Source organism: Chinchilla lanigera, unplaced genomic scaffold (genome assembly GCF_000276665.1).
Source record: "Chinchilla lanigera isolate Chin_1 unplaced genomic scaffold, ChiLan1.0 scaffold00003, whole genome shotgun sequence".
NCBI classification, from domain to species: Eukaryota; Metazoa; Chordata; class Mammalia; order Rodentia; family Chinchillidae; genus Chinchilla; species Chinchilla lanigera.
Genome location: NW_004955404.1, coordinates 51002158 through 51021828, shown reverse-complemented (window position 1 = coordinate 51021828; position 19671 = coordinate 51002158). Strand labels below are relative to the sequence as shown.

At 35.2% G+C, this 19671-nt stretch overlaps 1 protein-coding gene across 1 annotated transcript in view; it reads left to right on the top strand.

The window, feature by feature from the left end:
* Positions 1-1599: 1599 nt before the first annotated feature.
* Positions 1600-19671, top strand: part of Elf1 (E74-like factor 1 (ets domain transcription factor)) — a 67323-nt gene continuing 49251 nt past the window's right edge. Inside the window, exon 1 of the mRNA XM_013516770.1 lies at positions 1600-1717. The gene's annotated coding sequence lies outside the window, so the exon portion shown is untranslated. The remainder of the gene's footprint in view (positions 1718-19671) is intronic.

Here is a 19671-nt window from a genome sequence, read left to right as displayed (position 1 = left end):
AAAAAGTAACCCTTAGGAGCACTTGTTTGCCTCAAAGAGGGATAATTTATTTGTGTATTTCAGGTCTTTTACTTCTGTGTATATGCTGGTGATTAAAAGTACTTCTAAATTATCCTCTAAATTTACCTATTATTAAGTAATGAAGTGGTTTAGATGAATAGAATTTTTCAATAGCAGTTTATCCATTAATGTATCTGTACATCATAAAAAAAAACCTAACAAACTTGATGTTGAAAACCAGTACCATACTATTGCACATCAAGACACTTAGTATATAGTGATATACTGAGGGCATATGCACAGCTTACTGGCATTACAGAATGGCTTCAGGTCCAAGAACTTTTTAAGTTATATGTAGTTTCATAAGGTTTTTTTTCAAAGTTTTATTATCGACTGTTTGTTCTGATAACATCTTTTTACTATTGCCCTCCTTCATTCTTTATAATTTCTATTTCTAGTTAGCTAAAAGATGATACTCAGTTTATTGGGCATGAATGGATATTTTCTAAAATAAGGTTCAGCTGTGGGAAATGATTTGGGGGCTTTCCAGTGAACTGTGGCCTTCCTTTGACGGCTGAGAGAACCTTGTTCTGAATAAGTAAGCTACAGTGAGCTCAATGTGACATTTGGCTGTAGAAAAAGTAATATATATTTTGCATAATTTTAGTGAACAATTTGTTAAGCTGTGAAGATTATTCTAGTAAAAAGATAAACTTATCAATGTTCAGTGGAATGGAAAAAATAGGCTGGAAGTAGGTTTACAGTCATGTTTTTTAGCAGTTTGTGAAGTTCATAAGTCAGTGACAGCTTGTTTTCTCATCTGTGTCTCTAGTAAAGCAGGATAATTACTCCCAAGTAATTAACTAAAGGAAGAAAATCTTGCTAAATTGTTTTTACTCTGTGGCTGTTGTTTGGAAATAGTTATATATTATGATTACATTGTTTTTTATGGGGTTTTACCAAGCTTGATGTTCTATTCAAAATCATTTTGCTAAGTTGGACTTTGTAACATGGATTTAAAAATTTTTATAAGCCATATTAATTTGCATTTATTTTTCCACTGAACTTTGAATTTTTTAGTGGATTTTATCTGTTTAAAGAACCTATAAATCTGCATCGACTATTGCAGTTTGCTGGCTTTTCCAGATTACATAGCAGTCTGTCCCATGCATATAAGGGTTAATGAGTAGCCAGATAAGACTCACCAGTTCATTGTTACAGAGCAACAGTGTGCAGTCTGTCTTCCATCTTCTCTCATACTCTTTTCCATTCAGAGTTGTATTTATTTGATAAAAATTAGTTTTAAAAATTGAGATTTTATATTTTAAAACAATATACAGTATTTAATTTTGCTTTCTTATAGATACTCATTCTATTTTATTGTTAAATTTAAATCATGGCAATTAACATGAGTTTAGTAATGGTTTCATCAGGATAGATCTTGCTTCTTCATTTTACCTCCCTCCTTGTCCTATTAACCTCCTCCTCCCCGTTTTTACCTGTAGATTTGCATGTTTGACCTAGCAGAATAATTGGGTCCACAGCAACATGGGCGTGTCTCCCTTAGAAACACTTAGTTTCACGTATGACTCATAAGCTGAAGCACAGACACCACTTCCCCAATCTACAGGAGCCATTTTAACAGCATAAAACTTGCCGGATTGCTTTTTATTTTCAAGCCCAAAAGGCGAAATCTAAAGAGAAAGAATGTTTAAAGGTAACTTGTTATGATTTTGTGTGTTTGCTTCTGGCTAATTCTTGTGCTGATAAACGGAGGGTGGGTCTTACCTGCCAAAGAACATGGCTGAATGTGTTCTTTAACTTGGATAAAATGTGTGTAGTCAGTCACATGCCTGATTGCACTTAACTATTAGAAGGAAACAAAGCATTCAAATGCTGGAAAGTTGTAGTTCTTCTTGGTAGAGCATTTTTATATGTGTGTGCTTGGTATTTTTTTCCCTGTGTGATTTCAGAATAAGAGATTTTTTTTAAAACTACACAAAGCAAACTAGGTCAAATTTTAATTTAAAAATGTAATTGTATTTGTGGGGGTGGCTAGAAAGTTACAGTTAACTGGAATACACACATGTGATGTGGATGTTAAAAATATTAAGAGTAGTGGCTTTACTTTAGGCATTTTAATTAGGTTGAAGTTTTGGGATAACTCAGTCATAGGTATTGCGCATTCTATCCTTTGTTTTCTTTCTTTTTAAAAAAATTAATGAATTATACTAAGTATTTCATTTTGAAAATTAAGCAATCATTTAGATAAAAAGTAGAAGTGAATATTAAGAAGGAGGACTAAATTAATCATTTACTATTAGAACAAAGTGAAGCTTTACAGTTCAGATTGGAAACTTGTTTTAAATAGTAATTTCAGAAGCAAAGTTGTCGTCTAAAGGAACATGTAACTATTTTAATTTTATGTAAAAAGGAAAAGTGGAATATTGACCTTTCCTGTACTACTGCTTTTAAAATTTGATTGTTTTGAATAAAAAAATTAAAAATCTTTTATAAATGAGAAGATTGGCCAGTCTTTTCCTGAATATTTAATCATTGAAATTTTGAGATTTTGGCCAGCAAATTGTACATTCTAGAATTGTACATTGTACATTCAAATTGTACATTCTTGAAGTTCTAGGTAGTCTTAGAAGCTGAATGTAATAGTGTTTTGTAATAGTGTTTTAATTTTGAAACACACTCATGAAATTAAAATTTGAATAGTAAAATTTGAATATGCAATGATTAGGAACAAAGGTTTGGGAAATAAAATTTACGAAGTTATTTATTATTGACCAAAATATTTAGCTAGTTATTTGACAGTTCTTACTAACTTTCTAAGTACTTGAAGTCCTATCAGATTTAAAAGGGAAGATAGAAAGGCAGTCTGTTCTTATTTCTTACTCTCTTTTGAAAGGAATGTTGATATTAGCCGATTTCAATTTCATATTCTTATTTTTTTTTTTTTTTTTTTTTTTTTTTTTTTTTTTTTTTTTTTTTTTGGTTTTTCTCCGGTACCGGGAACCTCATATTCTTATAAGAAAGGTACAACGGACATTTTGTCAATTCAGCTCTGAGCCATTTGCTATCTTCCTCATGTTTGTGTATTGCCGGTTTAGTCGGCCTTGGAGAAAGCAAAGGCTGTATTTGCTTCAGGTCTGAACTCTGTGAAAAATCCAGTGACACCTTTTTGCTTTTTTTTTTTTTTAAGTTTTTAATAAAGAGAAATCAAAAGGTACACAAATAAGCAATGTCATTTAAAAATTGGAGTAGAATGTAGTTTCTTAAGATGGTTACAATTTAAATAAAGTAGACATCTGTCATCTATGTCCATTTCTTATGTGATAAAAGATTGAGGTAGAGTTTTAAAAGAAAAAAATGGAAAGAAAAGGCTAGAAAGACTTATTTCCCAGCCCCTAACCCCAACACTTCTCTTCCTTACATAGGTTGAATGTAAGTTTACACTGAGTCATCAGAATTATACTTAGAATTCCTGATTTAAAGAACTTCACTGCTGAATGAGACTGAAAGTTGTCTGGCTGCCTCCCTTTGTAGATGACTAAACAGTGGCCCAGAGAGGTGCTGTGACTGGCTCGGAGTTAGGTAGGGCTTCCAGTCAAGCTGCTCATGCTAGTCTGCACCAACAAGTGATGCTTTGTTTGAAATGGCCTGTATTTCCTTAAGAGTAAATAAAAGCTTCATTAAGTTGTTTAGAGATGATTTTGATAAGAGGCAATCAAATGAGTTAACCAGGGGTTTGAAAATGTGTTCAAGGTACAGTAGTTTCCTTTTTCTTCAGAGAGATAGCATATTTGTTTAACTTCCACAACAGCTTTTTTCCTACTATTTAGATTTGGGGGGGGGCTGGGGATTTAGCTCAGCGGCAAAGCGTCTGCCTGGCAAGCGCAAGGTCGTGAGTTCGGTTCCCGGTACCGGAGAAAAACAAAACAAAAAAAAACAAAAAACAAAAAACAAAACAAATAGATTTGGGGTGGGCGTAGTTGAAGCATAGTTCGTGATGCTGGCTTTGTAAGGTGGTCCCAGATGGAAATACAAGTTGTTTGGAACTCATTTAAATTTTAGAATACAAAGATAGGTTTATTTCTCCTTGATTTTTACCTTGTAATTTTTAGGAACATAAATACTGCTCAATATGATACCTTTTCTACTGAAATATGTGTATGCGTGTGTGTGTGTGTTTGAAACTTTGTAGGAGACTATAAAATTTACTTTAAGCTTTAATGTTACATATCTTAAATTTGATTTCATAAATAGTAATTAATAATTTTATTCCATTTGTCTTTGTCATATTCCTTCTCCCCTTCTTTGAGAGCTTACCATATTATAGATACGGTATATTGAGAATACATAGTCTTTTTCTATTAACATTTTGATGTGTTCTGTTGGGTGGTTGGATGTGCACTTTAGATCTGCTTGTTCTTTAGGTCTGCAATTTGGATTGTTTTTAACTTTGTGTATAACTTGTTGACTCTCCTACATTTCTGGGTGTTCTAACCAAACAATTCAATGTCAGATCCTCTACAACATGACTGTTACTGTCCTAGAGCAACAAACAGTGGGAAGGCCAGAAGCATGAGCTCTATCATCACATACTTAAATTCTTACTGGGAAAACAGGGCTTGGTAACATATGTTCAAATAAGTAAAGAATGGAATTAAACCACTGACTCAATTCAGGTTTACACTGTTTATGGAGATGAGAGATGACTGAAATTTTTAAAATAGGAAAGTTTATCTTGAAGGAATTATGAGTAGTGAAGAATGAATTGTATTTACCTAGGTTAAGAAGAGTGATAAAAATAATAGGAAGGCAAGGGATGTAGTTCAGTGATATTTGCTTGCCTAGCATGAGGCCCTGAGTTCAATCCCTAACATACCACCACTATCAATACCACTCCCCGCCAAAATCTGAATTTTGACAAAGTAGCAGCAAACACATGAGTAGACAGGGATTATTTACTACATCAAACACTTAGCTACCCTTTTTGCTGTATTATATGACAAATTGAGATGTCTGGGTCTTATGACAAGGGTAGAAAATCTTTAAAAAGCATGTAGCTGTCAGTTTAAGCTCTATCTGGTGTCTGCATGTTACAGTTGAAAGAAAAAATTAAACTGGATTACTGGTGTATGCCTATAATCCCAGCTACTCAGGAGGCTGAGACAGGAGGATCCCAAGTTTGAGGCTAGCCTGGGCAATTTACTAAGATTATGTTTCAAAATTTTTTAAAAAGGGCTGGTAATATACTCTGTGCTTCTTGTGTTCAATCACTAGAATCTAAAGAAGAGGAAGAGGAAAAGTATACTTTTAAAGAAACAATAATTAAGCTTTGGTGTAGTAAAGATCTACCTGGTTTCAACTCAGGTTCTGATTCATTAAGTCCAGCCTAGATTTTAGTTTAGTAATCAGCATTTTTATAAGTAACATAGAGGATTGTGATACAGGCGCTTATAAGGCTTTCTTCTCAAAAAGTTTATGGGTTTAAGGCTGTGAGGAGTGGTGAATCAGTTATTTAGCATTTTAATTAATATTTGTGTTTTTAAGCAGCAGTGGTATTTTGAAGCCATTACTAAGGAGGGAAGGAAGGTGACAGGATACCCTATATTAGGATTAAAACCTATGTGGCCTCCTCTTTCTATCATAGTTATCCATTCATTCCTTTTTTTTTTTTTTTTTTACTGTCTCTCCAGTTTTCTTTTACTATAATTTTTCTTTTTTTTTCTTTTGTTTTCTTTTTTGGTTTTTCTCTGGTACCGGGAACCAAACTCATGACCTTGTGCTTGCCAGGCAGGCGCTTTTGCCGCTGAGCTAAATCCCCAGCCCCTACTATAATTTTTCTTGCTCCTCACTCCCAACTTACTTCCGTATTGACCATGATGTATAAGCTGAAAAAAAAAATTGAACTGATTTATGTTTTTCAATATAATTAATTTATGTATAAACTCTTCTAATGTTAGTTCTTTCATTGCATCCATTGGTCTATAGGAACTGTTATTGGTATAGAATGGCATTTAGTCTTTAGACAGTTCTTCTCCTGAGAAATGTACTATTATTATTTGTAATTGTTTGAGAGGAATTAATTTTTAAAAGCTGTATGATACTTGGCTATCAATTTTGGGGCTTCTTGGGACATATTTAAAATAGCATCATTGACTGCATATCTACAGCCCTTGACTCACATTACATCCCATCAAATGGGTTGTGGTTATGTGTTCACTGACTGTTACATGAATTGATGAGGAGTCTTCCAGTTGAATGGTCTGAAAACAATTATTGCTTCTGTCAGTTGGCTAGAATATTTTTCTCCCTATTTAGGATCTGTTTCATATAAATGGTGGAAATTAAATTAGTATTTTTTAGTTAATTCAGATGATTAGGGCAGTTTTCAACCATCTGAGTAGTCTGTTTTTTCCTTATGGCAGACTCACCGAATGTGCTGTGTACTATAGTAAATGTGACTGTTGAGCAATACTACAAATGTCTTTTCTGGTTTTGCTTCTAGGCACCACTCACTTTGTGCCTGAGGAGAAAAATAATACATTGTGTACTATTTGCCTTGTTGACTGTGGGGTAGGAATTATATATATGAGCTTTGGTTGTTAAAATTTCCTTGCAGAGAAGTTTGATTCCTTCCTTCTCTTCCAGGTATAAATATGTGAATTAATACCATCATCATGGTTATCAGGGACCTATTCCTGACCTTCCCTTTTACTTTGCCTTTCCCTCAAAAGAATAAAGAAGTCTTCTTTCTTTTGCCTTTTAATTGCTGAATAGTTGAATATCATCTCTCTTTTTTTTTTTTTGCTTCATATTGTGTACCTTGAAATTGATTACTAATCAAAAAATAAAATGCAGTCAGGTGTGGTGGTGCATTGGCTGTAATCCCAGCCCTCTGGGAGGCTGAGGGAGGATTGGAAATTCAAGCCCAACTTGTGCAATTAAGTGGGACACTGGCTCAAAATAAAAACTAAGAGATGGTAGCTCAGTGTAAAGGCTGTCAGTTCAATCTCTACTACTATGGGGGAGCAATTTTATTTTTAAAAATGTTTTTTATTAGTACATGTTTACCATACATAATGACCACATGAATCATGGGGAATTTGTACCTGAACACAGTATATTTCAGTTCTTCTTTTCTCCCATTCCTTTCCCCTCCCTTCAACCCTTCTTTCCCTTCCCAAATGGGAACAAAAGCTTTGTTTCCATTTTTTCCTTTCATTCTTTTTTAAAAATCCTTTTTCCTTTCTTTCCCTTCTTCCTCCCCTCTCCTTGTTCCCCTCTGCATTTGAACAAGTTCTTCCTACATCTCAATATCTATCTTCCATTTTGCTCCTTATTTACCCTGTGGGTTTCTCCACACTGATTTCCATATTGGTTGTACCACTTTACACTCCTGCCAACAATGGAGGAGGGTTCCTTTTACCCACAGTTTTGTTACTGGTTGATTGCTTGGTGATAGCCGTTCTTGCTGGAGTGAGATGGAATCTCAGTGTTGTTTTAGTCACATACCAGTGCAATTATTTAAATATAAGATGACCAAAAATTGCATATTTTATAATATAACAGGAAATATAAAAATGACAATTTTATCAAATGTATTCTATACAAGAATTAACTGGTTTAAATGATACCTGCCTGAGTGACACTCAGGATAGTTGGTAAATGAACATGCTGTCCAAGTGGCAATGGGGGTAAAACTATTAAGTGGTTAGTTTGCATTTCTCAAATGACTAGCTATGTTGATCAGTTTTTCATGCATTTATTTGTTGTTTGCTTATACTTCATATGAGAAAGGTCTGTTCATTTCAGATGCCCATTTTTGGATTGAGTCTTTAAATTTGGGAGGGTTTGATTTTTTTTTTTTTTTGAGTTCTTTTTTGAGTTCTTTGTGTGTTCTAGATGTTAGTCCTTTGTCTGAGGAGTAGCTGGTAAAATTTTTTGCCCATTCTGTGGGTTGTCTCCACTCTGTTGGTGATTTCTTTTGCTATGCAAAGGCTTTTTAATTTGCTGTGATCCCAATTCTTTGTAATATTTCTTGTGCAATAGGGATTTTATTCATAAAGTCTTTGGCATACCCATGTCTTTAAGAGTTTTACATGGTCTATCTTCTAGCAAATTGTTTCTGTTTTAATATTTAGATCTTTGATCCATTTTGATTTTAGTTTAATGCACTGTGAGGTGAGAGATAATGGTTTAGGTTTACTCTTCCACATATGGAAGGCCAGTTTCCCAGCACCATTTATTAAAGAGGCTATCTTCCAGTGAAGGTGTTTGACTCCTTGGTCAAAGATAAGGTAACTGAGTGTGCTTGGAGTTGTTTCTGCATCTTTTATTCTGTTCCATTGATCCTTGAGTCTGTTTTTTGCCAGTACCATGCTAAAACAGGCAACTTTAAACACCACGAGTGCTTTCTGTAGTTTGTATAAAGATTGGGTTAACAGTTTTTATATTAAAAGTTATCAGGGGCTGGGGATTTAGCTCAGCGGCAAAGCGCCTGCCTGGCAAGCGCAAGGTCATGAGTTCGGTTCCCGGTACCGGAGAAAAACCAAAAAAAAAAAAAAAAAAAAAAAAAACAAACTAAAAGTTATCAAAGTGATATATGGGTATTGTTTAAGATGTAACAGAAGGGCATATAATGAAAAGCAGCCTTCCTATACCCTTTCCACTCAGCGCTGTTGTCTGAAGGCAGTCACTTTCTTAGAGAAGTTTTTAATTGCTTCTTTTATTGGTTATTTTATTCTTTTATTTCTTGGGTTCTGTCCCTCTGTCTTCTGCTGTGTATATTAGAAACTTTTGAGGGGAGCAGGAGCCAATGTGGTTTTAAATGGTGTATTTATTTATGTATAATGCTCAATCAAAAGTGATCATTGTGTTTGTTCAAAGTTGTGTGGTACAGTTTTTAAAATCTAAATGTAATTAACTTAAAGGAAATTGGTTATTTTCTGGGTTTAGAAAACAGTCCTTATGCAAACGATAAAACTGTAACATTATGGTAAAACTATTAAAAAGAGATGTTGGTTTAGGAACTTTGTTTGCATCTTATTTTTTATATTAAAATACTCAGTGGAAGTTTAGTATCATAATGAGGCAATTCCTCACTCTTTTTTCTTTAATACTGAAAGTGGATGTGGCAGAACGCATAAAACAAACATTTTAAATGCAATTATAAATTGTTTACCCATGCCACAATAACCTAGGTTGGCATATAAAGTCTGTGTATTATGTTGGAATCCTGACCCCCCTTTTTTGTTTCCTTTAAGACACAGCCTTGCTAAATTGCCCAGAGTGGCCCTCAACTTGCAGTCCTCTACATTCCCAGCTCCCCGTTTTTATTTAGAGACAGAGTCTTGCTAAATTGCCCACTTTCAGCCTCCTGAGTAGCTGCAGTTACAGGTGTGTACCACAAAGCCCAATGATAATCTTTTCCTTATTGTTTTACCCCTTTGATGGCATTATTTTCAGTTTGGAAACATGCTTGTACATATTTCCTGAACATGTGCAAGAGGACAGAATGTTTGCTCATTTCTGTATATGTGAAGACCTTGCAGAGTATGGAGAGGATAGATAGTTCAATAACAAAGTTTTTATTCTTTGTCAAGGACATTTGTAAGTAAAACTGCTGCTTTAAGATATGAATACCTATTAGTGAATAATCCTAGAGTGGTTTGGTGGCTCAGCCTTGATTTATGCCTAAGTCACTACAGTTTTTGTTTTTTTTTTTTTACTTTTTTTTTTTTTTGCAGTTTTTGTTTTTTTGGTCTTTTTTGAGACAGTCTGAACTATGCAGGTCAAGCTGGCCTTGAACTCACTTTGTAGCCCAGGCTGACCTCAAACTCGCAGTGATCCTCCTGCCCCCGGCTGCGCTACAGTTTTTCATCCACTTTTGCTTTTGCATTATCAGTGCCGTGTTAACACAGCAAGATGGGTGAATATACCTTAGTGGGAAGACAGTTTTGACCTTGTGGACTCCCTGAAATGGTTTCCAGATCCTTTGTGGCTCTCAGGATTACTTTTTGAGAATCACTATACTAGTGGAAGATTGAAAATAAATGACGGACAAGCCACAAACATTGGGGGGAGAAATTTAATTTTATTAAAGTTTGTGTGAAATACAGCCTTTAAATACAGTATTTTTCTATTTTGGTGCCCCTGCAGTGAGGAAGTCAACGTTTCTCGAAGAAAATGAAAGTGTTGATTCTGAGTCTCACTACTTCCATTTAGTTGGTGCCTTTGTGATTAAGAAAAGGGAAGTTGAAAGGCAGAAGGAGGCATTGCTGGCTTTTCTACTGGTCTCAGATTTCTGGACAGCAACTTCAGTTTTCACAGTAAAAGGAATAGGCCATGTCATAAATCATTTTTATATGCTGTATAATAATATGTGATGGGCCTTCAAATTACTCTCTTCTAGCAGATTTCATTCCTCATTAGAGATTTCTGATTTATGTTTTTCTTAATTTAAATAACATTGTTTTTGTAATTGAATTGTCCCAACTGAAAGAACTTTGAGTTATTGTATGAAGCTTTAGGCTGAGTGACTGGTGTAGCTTAGTGGTAAAGTGTTTGCCTAGCTTGTGTGAGGCCCTGGATTCTATATTTGGGCATTGCAAAAAGGAAAAAAAAATTAGACTGAATAAAGAAAGAGCTGAGTTCTAAGCAGGTTTGAAAGTAACTGTGGGGTTTAGAACCTCAGGCTTCCTGTTGAGACTTCCACATTTGCTATCTCTAAATTGTATTATTTATTTTCTGTATTATGAGGTCAGACCATTTCTTGTAAGAGGCATTGTTGAAGGTAGGCTGCTTTGTGCATCTGAGATCTCTTCCTGTGTTATATGAAAACCTGATAATAATATCTTTAGTAAGGTTTCTGTTCCAAGCATTGAATTCTTTCTTTCTTTTTTTTTTTTTTTGGTACCAGGAATCGAACTCAGGACCTTGTACTTGCCAGGCAGGTGCTTGTGCTGCTGAGCTATATCCCTGGGCCCCAAGCCCTAAATTCTAAGTAATGTTTAATACTTAAAATTTCTTGACAAATAGCTGATGTGTTTATTGACATTTTTATGTCTAAAACTTATTCAAGTATACTGGAAAAATGTATGTAATGTACTACTTATATAAGCTTTTATTTATTTTTGAGAGGTGATGGGGATCAAACCCATGGTCTCATGCATGTTAGGCAAGTGTTTTACTCCTGAGCTATATCCCCGACCCCTACATAAGGGTTTTTTGTTTTGTTTTGTTTTGTTTTTGTTTGTTTGTTTGTTTGTTTTTCTCCGGTACCGGGAACCGAACTCACGACCTTGCGCTTGCCAGGCAGGCGCTTTTGCCACTGAGCTAAATCCCCAGCCCCCATAAGGGTTTTTTGTTGTTGTTGGTTTCTGGCTTTCCGAGATAGAGTCTCATGTATAGCCAGGATTTGCTTTGAACTTGGAGATCTCCTCTCTCAAACTCTAGAGTGTTGGAATTATAGTTGTGCATCATGATGCCTGGCTCATAAGGTTTTAAAATGTAGAAAATATATGTATGTTAAAAATATAAGGAAAAATAATATGTAAAGTTTAGATTGAAATTAAGAATATTAGAACTAATGTTACCCATGTTTTACTCTGAGGGGCAACTTAAAACAATTTGTGCTTAGAAATAAGATTTGTGCTGGAAATCATTACATTCAATGTGATTTTTGGTATAAACATTCTAAACTGAACATTATCTTTGACCTTGGATCTGAGAGAAACATGTACATTTTTATAGGAAAGTTTGTGATCTCTTAGCCCTAGAAATAAAGTGAAAGGAAAGTGTAGGTCATATCTGGTCGGGGTGGAGTAGGATAGCTCGCACAGCATTGTTAGCATGCTAGATTGTCCCTTTGGTGTTGGGGAGCAGGTACTCTGTGGCTGCACTCAGTCTTTTTTTCACCGTTTCAGGCCATTCCACCAAACACTGGGGTCAGAAGCAGTGAGCTAAAGCGTATCCTTCCACTTTCAGGGAACACTCAGTCCTTATTCTCTAGTTATGGGGACAGCTGAGAAGAAAATACATTTGTAAGTAAGAGCAGAAGCACAATAAAGACGTACTAGGAAGGCACTGGTAAGTTATAGGTCCTTTAAAACAATGAACTAGAGCCTTCTGTTTGAAAATACTAAGGGAAATGATATTTTCTTTCCAAGTCACTCAGTTAAGAAATCTTATTTTGGAAGCATAGTGCCATGCTTAAAATTAATTGGTGTACATTATGTTCTGTTCCAGAAAGAGGAGTCCAGGAAGCTTCAGAGGGGTCTATATGAAGTGAAATAAGAAGGGTCACTTAGGATATTGACCTAGAATGGAATGTAGTAAAACCTGGTAAAAATATAGCAGTTGTAGCTTAAATTTTAGTTTTGGTAAGACCAGTATGGAGAAGGTAACTGCATTTTACCTATGTCCATATAGAATATGAAGCATATTAACAATGAATTAAGATCATTCTTAAGGGTTATTAGTTTGGGAGGTAGGTAGCATGATGAAAAATGAGCATCTCTAATTATTCTTAATTGGATGTTTGCTTAAAATGTCTTGAAACAGAGGACTCACTTGCTGAGAAAAGATTGTTTATTTTGATATACTTGATAGTTCAATACATATGAATAAATAACACAAGCCAAGTTTTGGATATACAGAGAAGTGAGCAAGGGATTAAAGAGAGTTTGGTTGGAGTGACACATGATATAATCCCAGAAGAGTACTGACAAGAAGCCGTGTAAAAATAACCGGAGATTGGAGAAGCAAGTTACCAGTCTTGCTTTGTTGAGAGTCAGTTGTGTGTGTGTAGGTTTTTGGTGTGTGTGTGGTAATTATCTGTTTTGATAGGTAATAGGGGGTGGGGAGGGAATCCTCACATAACTTAGCTGGGTAAAATAGTCCGAGGGTGTGTTTTGTTGTTCAGACATTGCTTTTTACTCAGTCATGCTGGTTTTTCTAATCTTTTGTATGGCATTTACTCCTAAGAGTACTACAAAGGACCATAATAGTTTCTGTCCTGTTATTGAATATTGCATTCCAACACCAAGATACTTTTATTGGCTCTTGTTTTCATAAACACTCTTCACCATCCATATGTTTCTGATGCCATACTTTGATATATTTTCACATCAACTATTGGACTATTTATAAAACACGACTTAGAGATGTAGCAGAGAAGGCAGGAAATACTTGACGTTTGTATGCCATATCTTATTATTTGCTTCCTGTCAGTTAAACCACGATGAGAGGAACAGAGACACAGATGTACAATTGCTGCTTTAATTTCTCATCAAAGAAACCAGTTAACCATAAAGCTTGTTTCATTAAGCTTTTGAAACTTGTTGACTGTAGGGATGCTGCAGGCTTCTTTTGTATTATATCAATTATATGGACTATGATGGCAATTAGATGTTTGATATACGACCTAACAGGAAAATATAGCTTTTACAGATTCAAAAGGTTTTCTTCTGTGATATTTTTATAGATGATAGAAGATTGCCATTCAAATTTGCACATATGGAATATATTCACTATAAAAAGATAACCTAATGTTGTAATCTTGAAATTTTAGTATTTTTATATATTGGTATATCTGGATTCTTTAAAACTTTTAAAGCATTTTATGGTTTATAAAGTATATTTTTATTAAGCACAACTTAAGATGAAAGGTGAGATGGAAAGTTATAAAGGTGAAATGGAAGGTCTTGTATCTAAGAAATACAATTAGTACATGACAGAATTTTGACTTGAATGTAGGTCTTCTGTTGCTAGATCCTATGCCCTGTTAGGAAGAAGTTTGTTTTCCTTAAATTATTATTCTTCCTATTTCTGAGTGATTTAAGCTTTTAGAACTACCTTTGAATGCCCGCTTCTCTTTCCTCATAGTCTCTGTACTTGAAAAAGAATAAATGCTACTTATCACTTAAGGAATAATCCATGTGTCAGTTCCTTGTAAAGTCTTCTCATGTTCTAACAGGTACTTACCCCTTCCTATTCCTGTTTGTATATTTTTCTATTTTTAGGCAATGAGCTATTTAAGGCCAGGGATCATGCCTTATTTATATTTATTTTTCTATAGCTAGTACCAAGTATATAATTGATTTCCTAGGTATTTATTACTAGGAATAAATACATACTTGACATCTCTTTATTCTGGAATAAATAAGCTGATTAAAAAACCTATAATGTGTCTCTTCCTTATAAGTTTATAAGTTATAAGTTATAAGTTTCCTTTCTGCACTTCTTTGGTCATCCCTTCTGTTTTTGTTACTTATGAAAATTGAATATTTTGGTGACATTATTGGGATTTGCATCCTAGTTAAAACTAGTGACTATAAGTTGGTCCACTAGAAAATGTAGCTGAGAATGGCTTGGTAATGATGAACACCAACAATTTTTTACTCTTGGCTATGGGTTAATCTGGAGAAATGTCTAGTTCTTCATTATAGTTCTAATTTCTCCACCGAGGAAAAGGAATAATTTGCTTTCCTGTCTTTTTTCTTTTCCCTGTATTATTTTCTATTGTCTTTACATCTTAGAGCCTTCCATGATTTTTGTATTAATTGCAGTGATATTACTGTCAATGTGGCAAGAATTTTTTCAAGTAGGCCTAGACTTGTCTATTCTATGAATGTATTGTAAAGTTCATATATTAATAGTTTCTGTAGCTAAAAATTTATACAGGTTGAAGTCCTTCTTCTAAAGTATCAAATTTAAATAGTAAAAGTCACATCTAAGGATTCAGATCTACTTGTTAAAGACTGAAGGAAATACGAAGTTAAATGAATTTAATTTTTAAAGAGTTTAGCAAGAACCAACCAAATAGTTCTTTTGTTTATTAAGATTTGGTTTTAGCTAGACTTGTGGAAAATAGTTTAAGGGTTGAGTGTTCTTTTTATGTGTGGAACCTCTTTTTTGTGGTATTTGTTGGGGTTGTTGGTGTATGTCTGTTTGAATCAGGAAATATATGTATCTATGCCAGTTTGAGGATAGTGAAGCCTAGCTTAACAGCAGTTGGTTCAGGGAGGTGAGTGTATCATATTCTATAAAATGCTCAAACAAACATCTTTTACCATTTTAATGAATTTTAATCTCTGTCTGTCTGTCTCTCTGTCTCTCTGTCTCTCTCTCTGTGTGAGAGTAGAACTGGGGATTGAACTCTGAGGCTCTCTACCATTGAGCTACATGCCAGTCCTATTTTGAGACAAAGTCTTGCTAAGTTGCCTAGGCTAGCCTGAAACCTGTGATCCTCCTGTCTTTAGCCTCCTGAGAAGCCAGGATTCTAGGCATGAGCCACTATGTCTGGGAGTAAATATTTTTTTATTGGTGGCACTTGCCTGCAATCCCAGCATTTAGGAGGCTGAGGCAGGAGGATCACTGGGAGGTCAAGGCTATCTTCAACTACATAGCAAGACTCTTGTCTCAAAAAAACAAGAAAGTATCATGTGATCTTTTGGCCTAATATGACTTTTAACATGCAAGATATTTTGAGTAATCTCTGGAATTATGTTCATTAATAACACATAGAAAAATTTATTATGTGTCTTTTACTTTCAAGTGGCTTATAATCTTAAAAAATAGGGCAGAGTAAATGAGAATAAGTGTTGTACCTGTTTCTGCTGTAGCGTATTAATGATGATTTGTATTTGTCTTATGTGATGGATTGCATTTGCCTTTAGCAATGCAGGTGGGAAGGTCTTTCTTTACTCCTTGTCTCTTTCTTCCTCCTTTCCCCACAAGTCTCTGGAAAGCAGTTCTCTGGGAAGTGCTTGGTTAATAGATAAAAGAATATAGATAGTACCGATATGATTCTGATGATTATCTATTATATAGGGCAAGACAATACAGGAAGAATAGTCCCCCTCCCCCCCCCGCCAGACATTTATATTTGTAAAGGGGATGCCCTTATGAGTCTTTTGATGTAAATTTCCAATTAAAGTCAGATTAAAATTTAAATATAAATGGAGGCCCTGAGATACCCCTTGACAAATACTTGGCTTGGAACACCCTGTCTTTGGATTTATCTGTATCTATTTTTTCTGCCAGATAGACCCTTCCTATTGTTTATGCTCACAGAGGATCTGAGAGGTGAGCACTTTTTCTCCATAACTCTTAATCCCTACGTAGGACAGGGCAGGCATACCTTCTGTTTTCAGTTGTCAGGGGTTGTGGTGTACCTGGGTGGTAGACATCAAAAGAGAATGGCAGAACTTCTTATACATGGATTATAAAGTCAGGGCCCATACTGCCTGACATCCTACATTTTAAAAGCAGAATATTTTGAGGGAGAATGTAATGTTGTGCTTAAGATCACTAGACTATAAGCTATATGAGGGCAGAGATTTTGGTCATTTTGTTCACTGTTGTATTCCCAGCACCTAGAGAGGGGTCTGGCACATTGTAGGTGCCTAGTGGATAGTTGTTCAATGAATGAGTAGATGAATGAAGTTGAACTGAAGTTGGATGTGGGCTTAAGACTCCATTCTATCTCTGAATACTTTCGAGTATTTTCTTGACTAATTTTTGTCATGGACTGTTCATGTAAGATTTGAGAGTACAAAGAAAAAAGATTTGAAAGTACAATACAGTGATGACCATGATATCACTCGGTTGGCTGTCTCAAAAAAAAAAAAAATACATATATATATATATGTAAAGAGAGGTCTTACTGATAAAAAGATTAAATAAGAAATACAGTATTTAGCATAGGACCTGACACGTAAATAGTAGCTATTATTTTCTAATTATTTACTGATTTATTATCTTTTCTTTCCTAATCTCTTAGAAGTCTCAGATGTTTAGTTTCTGCAAGAATGTTAGTAGTTACTAGAGAGATTCATGGATTAAGTAAAACAGTGTATATCTTTTGCTTTGTAAAATGTAAAGTACTTATTAGGTATGACTAACAAATGATAATATAAATGAACTTTATTATACTGTAGTACAATTTCTAGATATGTCTTGTGCTCAAATATTTTTCAAAAAGTATAGAGAGTGCCTGTTATCTCTACTAAGACACGTCTGAATCCTTGAACTTTCAGAAGAGACAAAGATGTAAGCAGAAATACCTCTAACAAAGAGCCAGGCTTACATGCGGCTTCACTTGGTCAAAATACCTATTTTCATAGGATGACTGAAGGGTAGTTTTGATGTTTAGTTAAGTAACTTATGAGAATGTAGCAACAAATCATAGCTTTTTGAAAATCTTGTCATTTTTCTGATTCTCCTCTCTTGCTTAAAGAATAAAAAGGTGAAGTTAAATCAGTTAAGTGATTTTTATTTGTTTTAAAGAATGTTACCATATCCTGGGAAGTTTAAACCATTGTTGAAGATCTTTATTATAAGTACTTAATGAAGACATTAAGGAGGGCAGTACACATATTAGTAACCTAAAGCTGTCAGTGTAGCGGTTGAGCTGTGGAATTGTTTATTTCAGCTGTTCTCATCGTTTTTGGGTGGTAGTTTGCATGTCCCCTTAATATGACTTACATTAACAGTATGTGGCCTTCTGAAAACATGTGGTCTGATCAGCATTATTAACAATTAAATATTATCTTGTAGAGTTTAGTTTTGTCTTGGTCCTGTTTTTTGAACTCTAGATTGTGAGATTTATGGGAACAAGGACCATACATCTCTGTATTTTCCTCAGTGCTGATTTAGGAGATACGCAGTCGGTATTCATGAACTTTTTACCTCTCAGTCAGTCAACGGTAGCAGAGGTGCCTCTGAATGTAGATGTTTGGGATCTTCTGATTGTCTCCCTCTCTTTCTATATATAAGTATAATAAAATTGTTTCCTACTAGAGAAAATATCTTGCCAGGATTAGTGGTGCACTTTAGTTAACAGTAGCTCAAATCAATTCATATGATTTTTTTTTTTTTTTGTCTTTTTAAGACAGGGTCTCGCTATGCAGTTCAGGCTGGCCTTGAGCTCACTTTGTAGCCCAGGCTGGTCTTGAACTTGCAGCAATCCTCCTGCCTTAGCCTCCTGAGTGCTGGGATTACAGGCGTGTGCCACCACTCCCAGCATCAATTAATATGATTTGTAAATTGACTGAGAAATTATATTATTAAAGGTAGAAGACCTGAAATTTTAACTATTGTGTATAAAACAAATCTTTAGTAACTTAATAGTGCTTTAAGGTTGCTTCTAAAATTCACCCAATCAGAAAACAAAGTTACGTGATAATTTATGAAGTACCCATATTTATTTATTTATTTATTTATTTATTTATTTATTTTTTGGTTTTTCTCTGGGACCGGGAACCGAACTCACAACCTTGCGCTTGCCAGGCAGGCGCTTTTGCCGCTGAGCTAAATCCCCAGCCCCCCCATATTTATTTTTAAGTATAGATTTTATAATACTATGCTCATGCTCTTCTGGTTTCTAATTTCTCATCTTGAGGTTTTCCTGCTACCTGCTTTGGGAATTCATTGAGTTTAGAAGCTTAGGTGGATGCCATACTTTATGAGGATGATTATAGGAAGAATCCTATTTTAAGGTTCCTAAAATGGAATATCAAAACTTTTTTATAACCAAACTTTTAAAATATAGGATTCTATTGTTTAAAGATAAAGAAGAAACGTGTTTATTATGAAAACAGTAGGTCAGTCATGCAGGGTCTTTTCACACATGGGGAGAAGACAGTTTTGTGTACAGAAATCTAAAAGTCTTTCAAGCTGGGTATGGTGACACACACCCTAATCCCAGCACTTGGGAGGCTGAGGCAAGAGGATCTCTGAGAGTTTGAGGTCAGCTTGAACTGCATAGGTGGACCCTGTCTTGAAAAAAAATGTCTTTCAGAGCTGTCGATAAAACTTGAAAAAAACATGGAAATGTTTTGATTTCCTTGGAGTGTGTATCATTAAGTATGGTGGTAAGTTTTTTTTGAGGGGGATCAATCTTGCTATATAATTCAGGCTGGCTTTGAACTCACTGTGTAACCTAGGCTCACCCAAACTCATGGTAATCCTCTTGCCTCAGCCTCAAGAATGATTGTATAGTGATTTGGAGTAGGATCACAAGATGTGACTGGAACATAAGGTTGTTATCTTCAGAGTATGTGGAAAGATGTGAATTGAGCTTGAGGATGAGCACAGACAGCCTGGGAAAGTAGGTGGTTGGTGGGATCAAGACAGGGCAGATTTTGTTTGGCTTTTTAATTGTAAGTGGGGTAGGGGAAGGTAGGGAAGTAAAAAATGAGATAAACTTGACATAATATATAGTTGCTCTGTTTGGGATCATCAATGTCATTCAGGGGCCCATGTGTTGAAAGTTTGGTCCTCAGCCCATGGTGCTGTTAGCAGGTAGTAGAACCATTAGAAAGCTGGGCTCACGGGGAGAAGGTAAGGTTATTGGCAGTGCACCCTTGAAAGAGATATGTCTGTTTGGACCCAGCCCTTTGTTCTCTTTTGCATCCTGGCTTCCATGAGGTAAGCAGGTGCTCTACCCCATGCTGCCTGCCATGATGTGCTGTCTTACCACAGGTGCCAGTACAATGGACCCAGGAATCATGGACTAAAACTATGAGCCAAACAAACCTTTCCTCCTTAAAAGTAGGTTTGTCTCAGGTATTTGTTATAGTAACAGAAAACTGACTAACACAGTATTAAAGAATAATAAAATTGTGACAGAGGTATCAGACAGATGTTTTC